General features: G+C 44.7%; 1 long non-coding RNA gene across 1 annotated transcript; it reads right to left on the bottom strand.

Annotated features, from left to right (window-relative positions):
• Positions 1-1,326: 1,326 nt before the first annotated feature.
• On the bottom strand, positions 1,327-2,868 carry LOC307025083. The gene is made up of 2 exons (XR_013804063.1): positions 2,798-2,868; positions 1,327-1,925 (listed from the first exon to the last, which is right to left on the bottom strand). It is a non-coding gene; the product is annotated as an uncharacterized lncRNA (long non-coding RNA).
• Positions 2,869-11,190: the final 8,322 nt, after the last annotated feature.

Raw genomic sequence — 11,190 nt, 5'->3', positions numbered from 1 at the left:
ACCAAAGCGATGTGGTTTTTCAAATATTTGCTATATTATGTTATTACAAAAACTCAAGTTATCTGAGATTGAAAATAAAAAAATAACATTTCGAAATAATAGTTAAAATCATATTTTTAAAATAATTATTTGTTGTTTTTAAATTCAATGGGCCTTTATTTTGAAAAGTGATTTTTGTTCACATACAAATAAAACTGTATTGCGCGCCACCATTTTTTCTGTACATAATAATGTCCTTACTAATTCCTAGCAACACTTGTATAGACAGATTCACAGAGTCAGGATAAATAATATTTTCATGGGAAATATTATATTTCAGTCAGACAACTCACGTGTTTCTGAATATCTTTATTAGAAGCAGCATTTAGTTTGAGTTTGGCTTCTAGGCTCTAGCCTCATCACTCCACAGATTTACAAAGAACATTGAGTGATGATTAGAAAACTATCCCCCGAGTCTACAGGTGGAAGCTGGGGAGGAAGCTGGAGAATGTGTTTGGTTGGTTGTCAGAGGGACGAGGTGCGTCACCTGTTAATGTATGATTGGTGCTCGAGTTGACTGAACTAGCTCGCAGGCTTCGCCCCATATGTGTTCGGTACTGATGGGAATTCTGGCTCTTTTTAGTGAGCCGGATCATTTGGCTCGGCTCAAGAAGAAGAGCCGGCTCTTTCGGCTCCCAAACGGCTCGTCATTTGACCACATATACCTTTTATAAATCCAATGATTTATACGTGTAAACATATATAACTTTCATATCAATGATTTGCTGTGGCCAATTGTTTTCCTTGCATTTACAGACCCTTGTAACTCTCTGATTGTAGAACCACGCTAAACACATAGGCGGCGCGTGAGGCTCAGGTTTGGGAAGGCTAAAGAACTTTTGGTAACTCTTTATATTAAAGTACACAAATTCACCATCAACTAGTTGTTCATTAACATGCATATTAGCAGTATAGTGGCTCTTTATTACTCATTATTAAACACTTATTAATGCCTTATTCTACATGACCTTATTCTCTATAAATAATTAGTGCTTATCTGTTGCAAGTCAGGAAGTTGTTGTCCATGAGTTTGGGTCTTAATAGCTCTGCTCAATATGGGCCTAATAAGGCAGCAGTACCACAAGAATAGTAATTCTCCCATAATAACACTTAACAAATATGATCTATTCTTATGTAACAAGATGTGAAACTATAAGTGTTAATTGAGTCTAAATAACAAAACATTTGGTATTTCTATCTAAGAATATGTTTTGAAGGTAAGACATGGAAAATATGGAATCATTCATTTATATACTCGTAATATATTGATAAATGACAAGAAACACGTTTGAGTTGTGTCAGCACTCTTTATTTTTCGTTAATCACTTTTGAAACAGGGAAAAATAGGCCAAAGATGCTTTATGGCAGAAACCAGAACAACATATTTTGCAAATGTATTTGTTTGTTTCTCAGAGCCAGGCTGAGAGAATCAAAGGCTGCATGTAAAGACTTATGGTCGGATACATCTTTGAAGTTTTACTGACTGAATTATTGGAGGGAGTAGGTGTAATGAAACGTGCCACCTTTTTTAAGAAAGCACTTATTCTCATGGGTTCCCAGCTTAATTTTCTGCCGGCAGACTCCAAGCAGGTCATCGAACCCGATGTCCTGATCATAAACCTCAAGCCTTATCATATCATTCTCTTGGGAGTCAAAGTAGGTGAACTCTTCCTTCCACCAGGGGTTTGGTTCGTTGTAGCGAACTGATGTTTCACCCAGATTGGCAGATCCACAAAACACCTCGACATAGGCATCCGGAGTTCCCAGAATGTTTGCATGAAGTTTGCTGGCACGCATGTTAAACAGCTTGAGCTGGGCTTCAGCCACTGTCAGAGTGCACAGGACCAAGAGCAGGAGTGGAGAAAAGGAGGCCATGGCTGCAGAAGCTGTGGAAGATGAACACGTTAGAAAAATATCACTGGTCCCCGGCTTGATCTTCAATATCAGGACACATGTCTTTATTATCCCTGTAAGAATGGAAGTGGTCATCACATACATCAGGTTGCATGGGACAAAGAGGGACTTTAGTAGAGTCCTTGATATGCTACAAGAGAAGGTGTTACAGTCAACAAGACGGAAGTATAGTGGTGTTTGTTTGAACTGGGCTTCCATTTACTTTTTATCTCTTAACCTTCAAAACACACATATGGTGTGGAAAGCTCCCACCACACTGCAAAAACAGCCTTTCCAAAAACAAGCTAAATATATTCTTGAATCAAGTCAGATGTTCCTGCATCAAGCAAAACAATCTGCCAACGGGGTGAGCCACATCTGCTTGGCTAGAATTCGTAAAACTAGAATTAAAATCTAGCTACTGAAAAACCGTAACGGGTTTAGTTGGGAAAAGGAGATGTAATTAAATAATAGTAAAGAAAAAACATGTAATTTTTCCTAAAAACTATTTAATGTCTTGTTTCTTTTACAGTATCTTTAAAACAGCTCACTATCAGCTCACTATGTGTAGCTGGCATCCAGATGTTTGCACTGCAATTCAAGCTTTAGCTTTTCCTGACATGTGCAACACGCGATCGCAAAACAGTTAGAAACATGAGCAACACATTGAGCAGACATGCCGGTTGTTGAGACCCAAAAACAATGTTTGATAAAAAGGGAATACTGCTGCTAGAAAAAGAACAAATGGCTCAGATTACTTTGAAGAAATGAAAAGTTAAAGCACAAACGCTGTTCTAAGCAAAGTAACAGGAACATTTTAATATTATTATTATTATTATCATTATTATGAACAGTGCAGTATTACCTGTAGTCCTGATGCTGGTCTGTCTGCACACTGTGTGCTTTTCCTTACGTTTTTAAAGGCCAGCAAACCTCTTATCAGCTTCATCCCACCCTCCCACCTCTGAACGGCCACAGCACCTGCTACACAACCTGCTACACAACCTGCTACCCAACCTGCTACACGACCTGCTACACAACCTGCTACCCAACCTGCTACCCAACCTGCTACACAACCTGCTACACAACCTGCTACCCAACCTGCTACCCAACCTGCTACACAACCTGCTACCCAACCTGCTACACAACCTGCTACACAACCTGCTACACAACCTGCTACCCAACCTGCTACACAACCTGCTACACAACCTGCTACCCAACCTGCTACCCAACCTGCTACACAACCTGCTACCCAACCTGCTACCCAACCTGCTACCCAACCTGCTACCCAACCTGCTACACAACCTGCTACACAACCTGCTACCCAACCTGCTACCCAACCTGCTACCCAACCTGCTACCCAACCTGCTACACAACCTGCTACCCAACCTTCTACCCAACCTGCTACACAACCTGCTACACCACCTGCTACACAACCTGCTACACAACCTGCTACACAACCTGCTACCCAACCTGCTACCCAACCTGCTACACAACCTGCTACACAACCTGCTACACAACCTGCTACACAACCTGCTACACAACCTGCTACACAACCTGCTACACAACCTGCTACACAACCTGCTACACAACCTGCTACACAACCTGCTACACACAACCTGCTACACAACCTGCTACACAACCTGCTACACAACCTGCTACACAACCTGCTACACAACCTGCTACACAACCTGCTACCCAACCTGCTACACAACCTGCTACCCAACCTGCTACACAACCTGCTACCCAACCTGCTACACAACCTGCTACACAACCTGCTACACAACCTGCTACCCAACCTGCTACACAACCTGCTACACAACCTGCTACACAACCTGCTACACAACCTGCTACCCAACCTGCTACCCAACCTGCTACACCACCTGCTACACAACCTGCTACACAACCTGCTACACAACCTGCTACACAACCTGCTACCCAACCTGCTACACAACCTGCTACCCAACCTGCTACACAACCTGCTACACAACCTGCTACACAACCTGCTACACAACCTGCTACCCAACCTGCTACTCAACCTGCTACCCAACCTGCTACACAACCTGCTACACAACCTGCTACCCAACCTGCTACACAACCTGCTACACAACCTGCTACCCAACCTGCTACCCAACCTGCTACACCACCTGCTACCCAACCTGCTACACCACCTGCTACACAACCTGCTACCCAACCTGCTACCCAACCTGCTACACCACCTGCTACACAACCTGCTACACAACCTGCTACCCAACCTGCTACCCAACCTGCTACACAACCTGCTACACAACCTGCTACCCAACCTGCTACCCAACCTGCTACACCACCTGCTACACCACCTGCTACACAACCTGCTACACAACCTGCTACACAACCTGCTACCCAACCTGCTACACAACCTGCTACACAACCTGCTACACAACCTGCTACCCAACCTGCTACACAACCTGCTACACAACCTGCTACCCAACCTGCTACACAACCTGCTACACAACCTGCTACCCAACCTGCTACACAACCTTATACACAACCTGCTACACAACCTGCTACACAACCTGCTACACAACCTGCTACACAACCTGCTACACAACCTGCTACACAACCTGCTACACAACCTGCTACCCAACCTGCTACCCAACCTGCTACTCAACCTGCTACACAACCTGCTACACAACCTGCTACACAACCTGCTACACAACCTGCTACCCAACCTGCTACCCAACCTGCTACCCAACCTGCTACTCAACCTGCTACACAACCTGCTACACAACCTGCTACACAACCTGCTACACAACCTGCTACACAACCTGCTACCCAACCTGCTACACAACCTGCTACCCAACCTGCTACTCAACCTGCTACACAACCTGCTACACAACCTGCTACACAACCTGCTACACAACCTGCTACCCAACCTGCTACTCAACCTGCTACACAACCTGCTACTCAACCTGCTACTCAACCTGCTACACAACCTGCTACACAACCTGCTACACAACCTGCTACACAACCTGCTACCCAACCTGCTACACAACCTGCTACCCAACCTGCTACTCAACCTGCTACACAACCTGCTACTCAACCTGCTACACAACCTGCTACACCACCTGCTACCCAACCTGCTACTCAACCTGCTACACAACCTGCTACTCAACCTGCTACACAACCTGCTACACAACCTGCTACACAACCTGCTACACCACCTGCTACACAACCTGCTACCCAACCTGCTACACCACCTGCTACCCAACCTGCTACACAACCTGCTACTCAACCTGCTACACAACCTGCTACACAACCTGCTACCCAACCTGCTACCCAACCTGCTACTCAACCTGCTACACAACCTGCTACACAACCTGCTACACAACCTGCTACACAACCTGCTACCCAACCTGCTACACAACCTGCTACCCAACCTGCTACTCAACCTGCTACCCAACCTGCTACACAACCTGCTACCCAACCTGCTACTCAACCTGCTACCCAACCTGCTACACAACCTGCTACACAACCTGCTACACCACCTGCTACACAACCTGCTACCCAACCTGCTACACAACCTGCTACACAACCTGCTACACAACCTGCTACACAACCTGCTACCCAACCTGCTACACAACCTGCTACCCAACCTGCTACTCAACCTGCTACCCAACCTGCTACACAACCTGCTACACAACCTGCTACACAACCTGCTACACAACCTGCTACACAACCTGCTACCCAACCTGCTACCCAACCTGCTACACAACCTGCTACCCAACCTGCTACCCAACCTGCTACACAACCTGCTACACAACCTGCTACACCACCTGCTACCCAACCTGCTACACAACCTGCTACCCAACCTGCTACTCAACCTGCTACCCAACCTGCTACACAACCTGCTACACAACCTGCTACACCACCTGCTACACAACCTGCTACCCAACCTGCTACACAACCTGCTACACAACCTGCTACACAACCTGCTACACAACCTGCTACCCAACCTGCTACACAACCTGCTACCCAACCTGCTACCCAACCTGCTACACAACCTGCTACCCAACCTGCTACCCAACCTGCTACACAACCTGCTACACAACCTGCTACACCACCTGCTACCCAACCTGCTACACAACCTGCTACCCAACCTGCTACTCAACCTGCTACCCAACCTGCTACACAACCTGCTACACAACCTGCTACACCACCTGCTACACAACCTGCTACCCAACCTGCTACACAACCTGCTACACAACCTGCTACACAACCTGCTACACAACCTGCTACACAACCTTATACACAACCTGCTACACAACCTGCTACACAACCTTATACACAACCTGCTACACAACCTGCTACACAACCTGCTACACAACCTGCTACACAACCTGCTACCCAACCTGCTACACAACCTTATACACAACCTGCTACACAACCTGCTACACAACCTGCTACACAACCTGCTACACAACCTGCTACCCAACCTGCTACCCAACCTGCTACTCAACCTGCTACACAACCTGCTACACAACCTGCTACACAACCTGCTACCCAACCTGCTACTCAACCTGCTACACAACCTGCTACACAACCTGCTACCCAATCAGCTACACAACCTGCTACACAACCTGCTACCCAATCAGCTACACAACCTGCTACACAACCTGCTACACAATCAGCTACACAACCTGCTACCCAACCTGCTACTCAACCTGCTACCCAACCTGCTACACAACCTGCTACACAACCTGCTACACAACCTGCTACACAACCTGCTACACAACCTGCTACACCACCTGCTACCCAACCTGCTACACAACCTGCTACCCAACCTGCTACCCAACCTGCTACACAACCTGCTACACAACCTGCTACACCACCTGCTACCCAACCTGCTACACAACCTGCTACCCAACCTGCTACCCAACCTGCTACACAACCTGCTACCCAACATGCTACCCAACCTGCTACACAACCTGCTACACAACATGCTACCCAACCTGCTACACAACCTGCTACACAACCTGCTACACAACCTGCTACACAACCTGCTACACCACCTGCTACCCAACCTGCTACACAACCTGCTACCCAACCTGCTACTCAACCTGCTACCCAACCTGCTACACAACCTGCTACACAACCTGCTACACCACCTGCTACACAACCTGCTACCCAACCTGCTACACAACCTGCTACACAACCTGCTACACAACCTGCTACACAACCTGCTACACAACCTTATACACAACCTGCTACACAACCTGCTACACAACCTTATACACAACCTGCTACACAACCTGCTACACAACCTGCTACACAACCTGCTACACAACCTGCTACCCAACCTGCTACACAACCTTATACACAACCTGCTACACAACCTGCTACACAACCTGCTACACAACCTGCTACACAACCTGCTACCCAACCTGCTACCCAACCTGCTACTCAACCTGCTACACAACCTGCTACACAACCTGCTACACAACCTGCTACCCAACCTGCTACTCAACCTGCTACACAACCTGCTACACAACCTGCTACCCAATCAGCTACACAACCTGCTACACAACCTGCTACCCAATCAGCTACACAACCTGCTACACAACCTGCTACACAATCAGCTACACAACCTGCTACCCAACCTGCTACTCAACCTGCTACCCAACCTGCTACACAACCTGCTACACAACCTGCTACACAACCTGCTACACAACCTGCTACACAACCTGCTACAAAACCTGCTACCCAACCTGCTACTCAACCTGCTACACAACCTGCTACACAACCTGCTACCCAACCTGCTACACAACCTGCTACACAACCTGCTACACAACCTGCTACACAACCTGCTACCCAACCTGCTACACAACCTGCTACACAACCTGCTACCCAACCAGCTACACAACCTGCTACCCAACCTGCTACTCAACCTGCTACCCAACCTGCTACACAACCTGCTACCCAACCTGCTACACAACCTGCTACACAACCTGCTACACAACCTGCTACCCAACCTGCTACACAACCTGCTACACAACCTTCTACCCAACCTGCTACACAACCTGCTACACAACCTGCTACACAACCTGCTACACAACCTGCTACCCAACCTGCTACACAACCTGCTACACAACCTGCTACACAACCTGCTACACAACCTGCTACCCAACCTGCTACCCAACCTGCTACACAATCAGCTACACAACCTGCTACACAACCTGCTACCCAACCTGCTACACAATCAGCTACACAACCTGCTACACAACCTGCTACACAACCTGCTACCCAACCTGCTACCCAACCTGCTACACAACCTGCTACACAACCTGCTACACAACCTGCTACACAACCTGCTACACAACCTGCTACCCAACCTGCTACACAATCAGCTACACAACCTGCTACACAACCTGCTACCCAACCTGCTACACAACCTGCTACACAATCAGCTACACAACCTGCTACCCAACCTGCTACACAACCTGCTACACAATCAGCTACACAACCTGCTACCCAACCTGCTACCCAATCAGCATGTTACAACATGACAGACTTAGAATGTTAGGCCTATTGGTCCCTTTATCCAGTATCTGATGAGAGGACTTCAGCACATGAACATTGTATTATGTGTTAAGTCCGAGGAGAGGGTTGTTGAGTCACTCTCTATGAACACATCATACCATGTGACTTCCTGCAGGGAGAGGAATCTGTCTGGAAGCACATGATGAAAGGCAGACACATGTTCAACTATTACAGAAGAGCAATAGAACACGCTATGAGTGGAAACATGGATGTGTAGTGTCCAGGACAGGAGGACTTTGCAGCTGGTGAATCAAACTGCCCAGAGTAATACCATCTAGAACATCAGTGATGTTGGCAGGAAAGGTGTCTGCAATGAGCGCACATTATATTAAAGCCAAAGCCAAACTTTTCTGTCAACAAAAGACAGATTTTCTGCCTTTTTGTTTTTTTTATTTGGCAAAATTGAATTACAACCGCAAGCACAAAAAAACTCTCCTTCAACTTTGAGCTAGTGTCCGATACCTCCTAGGATACAGGTATCTATAGACATGTGGTTCAATATCAAGGAGGATTTCTGATTCAATCTTTTCAAACATCACAAACATATCTTTCCTGATGCACATGTTCATGAAAGCTTGTTTTTGTGTCTATCTGAAGTCACAGAATGTTCTTGAACAATGAAACCTCACACGTGTGATTTCTCTTCCCAGATGAGAGTAAAGATTTATAGAAAATCTATCTGGAGATGTAAAATGAAAATAAGTGACCTACGAATAAACCTATTACAACTTCAGATAAAAAGAACATTCAAATATAAATACTACAGCACAAGTTAAATGTAGTTAAATACAATGATTAGTTTTTTAAATTTGTGTGGATTGTGTTAATAAATTAATGTTTTTCCTTTATTTTGTATTTGCAGGTAAAAAAGAGTCAATGGAATAATCTGCTGCAGACTGCTCAGCATGTATGAGAGAAAAGAGAGTAGCCACACTCAGTCAGTTAGTGCCTATCTTCAGAGTTTCAAAGTAACACTGGACATAATATTACATTTTAAGTGTTAATCAAGTTTACAATATGATGTAACAACTCATAGATGTGAGGCTAACACCACAGCAGCATGAGAACATGTGGCAAAGCACATCTGCCACCAGTGTGGGAAGAATCCAGCTGCTGCATGTGATGTGAGCATGACACCAGACACGTCCTTCACAGCAGATACCAGACCGCCTTCAACCACTTGTTTGGTGGGAAGATAAGTGTCCAACACAAGATGTGCTTCATTCTTGGACTTCATCATTATTTGACTAATTTAACAACGCCTTTTTGTCTCTTATTTTTCGATCTTGCATTTTGTGTATACTCAATGTTACTCAGCTTTCTGCCCCCCCTCAGTGAGTCTTTAGCAATATGCTTCAGAGCTATTGAGCCTTCCCCCCGTTTCTTTTAAGTGAAGACTTAGTGGTTAGATACATCTTCACATCACAATGTTACATTTACAAGTCAATACAAATGATCTTAATTCACATTTATGATATTAGTTGCCTCTAGAAATGCCTGAGAAAATCTATATCTGTTCAGCAGTGTCACTCAGGATCAACCCACTCTGTAAATACAAAGGTTTTTTTTACAGTTTTCCCCCCAAAAAATGTAACAGTTTTTTATTGTATTTCATAATTACAGGAAATCATATTACAATTACAAGAATAAAAGTTTTGTTGAAATGTGTCATGTATTTTAACAAGAACAAACTGTGGAAATGGAATACGTTATTTATCTGTTTTTTAGCAGTTTTTAAATGCGACTTTAACAAAACCAACCGTAAAAATAAATGATTTTCCGTTGGCAAAATTTGCTGCATTTTCTGTAATTTTACAAAAAAAATGGCTATAGCCTATATCACTGTCAAATACATTTGACAGTTTGCTTAATTGAACCACTACTTTACATTGATAAACTGAAACGACACAAGTATCCTATTATAGTAAAAAACTACATTTTAACACATTTGGACTTTTACTTCATGTGACCATTCACTTTTGATTTCTGAGTAGAAGAACAAGAAGAAGATATACTTTATTAATCCCTCAGAGGGAAATTAATCACTATTTCTGCCTCGGAAAGTGAGGTTCTCTACACACTTGTTCCCCTAAAATGATTTTAAATCATTATTGTTGCATTTAAATGCATTATTTTATCATTAACCTGTTGAACCCCATTCCCCCCTCCCCCGGGCGGAAAAACACGGCACTGCCGGAGACAGCGTCTGGGGGCTTATTAATATATACAAACCTATGAATGTGTTACACTCAATTAACGGGAAAAGACTCAGCTACCTGCTGATACGAGCCATTTTTACAGAAAGAAAACACAAGTCTCAAAAGAAGCATCCAAATGAGCCCTTAGCGAAAACGGCTAATGCTACTTCCCGTGATAACTAGCAAAAACGATCTTTAAAACTTCATATTTTCTGCACAAACAATACATCCTCTGAAAGCTGAGACTCCACAGATTTCATCAATACAAATCTCATCACTGCACGACAAGGACTCAAGCTAGCAGCCACAATATGGCAAGAAAAAAACAACAGTTTTCAAAACCATAACAATAATGATGTCTTACCGTTGCTGTTTTGTGATCAAAAGTCGTGTTCAAGGGAATAAAAACACTGCTCAAGGTTAATCCAATGTCTCTTAGTCACTTTAGAATTGTTCCTGATAATCCATCATTACATTCATG

Source organism: Notothenia rossii (genome assembly GCF_949606895.1).
Source record: "Notothenia rossii genome assembly, chromosome: 11".
Taxonomy (NCBI): domain Eukaryota; kingdom Metazoa; phylum Chordata; class Actinopteri; order Perciformes; family Nototheniidae; genus Notothenia; species Notothenia rossii.
This window is presented reverse-complemented; position numbering and strand designations above follow the sequence as displayed.